The 1,855-nt window shown below is 43.2% G+C and overlaps 1 non-coding gene across 1 annotated transcript; it reads right to left on the reverse strand.

Annotated features, from left to right (window-relative positions):
- Window positions 1-927: 927 nt before the first annotated feature.
- On the reverse strand, window positions 928-1,056 carry LOC148094128 (small nucleolar RNA SNORA25). The gene has a single exon (XR_015716525.1). It is a non-coding gene; the product is annotated as a small nucleolar RNA SNORA25 (small nucleolar RNA).
- Window positions 1,057-1,855: the final 799 nt, after the last annotated feature.

The following is a 1,855-nucleotide window of genomic DNA, read 5'->3' on the forward strand; positions in this document are numbered from 1 at the left end:
ACGTAGAGGCGCATATATTTTTCCTGATTGGTGTTTCAGGATTCTTAGGACATATTCCTTGAAGTGGGATCACTGGGTCAAATGGCAGTTCCAGAATGGCTACCATCAACAAATCAACAAATGACAAGTGCTGGTGAGGGCGTGGAGAAAGGGGAATGCAGACTGGTGCAGCAACAGTAGAAAACAGCATGGGGTTTCCTCAAAAAATTAAAAATGGAACAGTCTATGTGACATTTGATATGAAAGGTTGGAAAACCAGTATAAGGTTGTTAAATGTATAGGGACAGAACTCTGCTTTTCCTCCAAGTTCCTCCAGAGGCGTCACTGCCTCACCGTGTGTACCCCCCATGAGTCGTCGGGGTTCGGGGAGCATGCGAGTGTGCGTGGCAGCCGTGGGCACGGAGAAGGAAAGCACGCTGCCTTGGTGATTATATTGCACTGCGCCCCCTGTACGCCAGGTGACCTTTTGTGCAGAGGAAACCAAGTCCTCCTCCCAGTTCACTCTGAGTAAGCGCTCTAAGAGATTGGACGTCTCTCATATATATATATATATTTTTGAGATCTAAGCATTACCAAAAGGATACATGTTTATAAACATAAGGCCATGGCCTTCATGTAACTTCTCCAGGGCAAGGACAGGAAGTTATGGGAGAAAACAGAGGGGACTTCAGGAGCTGACCTGACTACAGCAAAGTTTTCTGGGCACCATGGATGACATTTCTCAGGTTCAATTGTATTTAACCAGACACACTACATACTTTGTTCTTTGCTTTCCCTGTTTCACCTGGGGTTTTTAAGGCCACTAAAGTGCTTTTAGAATATTCCTTCTACGGGATGAGGATCACCTATAATTATTTAAAAATTAAACTTTATTTACTTTCCACATCACCATTCATGGGTTATTCTGAGGGAACTGTGATTATGAAGGGCTCCGTCTCCTCAGGAACACATGGTGCTACTGAGTGGCTATGGCATCCTGTGGGGAACTTCTGTCTTCGGCCGCAGAGTTAAGAGCTCCTGCTTTCACAGTCCTGCAAGCCCTCTCTGAAGTGACCTTCATTTATATTTAATTAAAGCCTGTCTGAATAAGGCTATTGGTAAAAACCTTGGGTTCTCATGTCAGATGCTAATAAGGCACAGGTGACAGACTGTCCATTTCCTGGCACCTCAAGTTCTTCAGACGGCTGGGATCTCTCTTTCCTGAAATATTTGAGTAGAACTGCCTGAGCCTTATTCCACACATTGTAGGAAATCCAGTTTCTCCCCCAATATCCCCAAAGCGCGTCAGGGGGTTGGTTTCTTCTGACCACCTTTTGCTCTGGTCTCCTCCATCCAGGGAATCCTTAGGTTTCTTGTTTTCTGTGACTGCTGCTCTCTTTCTGCACTGTCTTGGTCATGTTGAGCATTATGTCTATACCTTCATTTCCTTACAATACCACCTATCATAAAGCTGCCATATATGGCTAACCTTTAATGAAACTTTGGGGGATGAGATCACTGATTAATGCACAATACCAATTAACGCATAATCGGATAATATGCTTATTGTTGGATTGATAGACAACAAGTTAAAACTGAATATTAGACAATGTTTTAAAATTCCATCCATCACTCAACTGTCAGGAAGGAAGCCCTTGCCTATCCTAGCTCTTGGGGGTACCCATTGTCTTTTGCATGTTTCTCTTTTTCTCTTGAAACCTTCTTCCTTTCCCCATAAGCTGCCAGCCCACTGCCCTGAATTGTTGTTCTCTTGTTTAGAGAAATTTAGGTCTTTACCTATTTCTCTCCAAACCATGTCTGAAGTTTGTTTTTGTGATTAAAAAATTACTTATGCTGCTCTGTTTACCAAATGGAA

The sequence above is a fragment of the Miniopterus natalensis genome, chromosome 1 (genome assembly GCF_054644295.1).
Source record: "Miniopterus natalensis isolate mMinNat1 chromosome 1, mMinNat1.hap1, whole genome shotgun sequence".
Lineage (NCBI taxonomy): Eukaryota > Metazoa > Chordata > Mammalia > Chiroptera > Miniopteridae > Miniopterus > Miniopterus natalensis.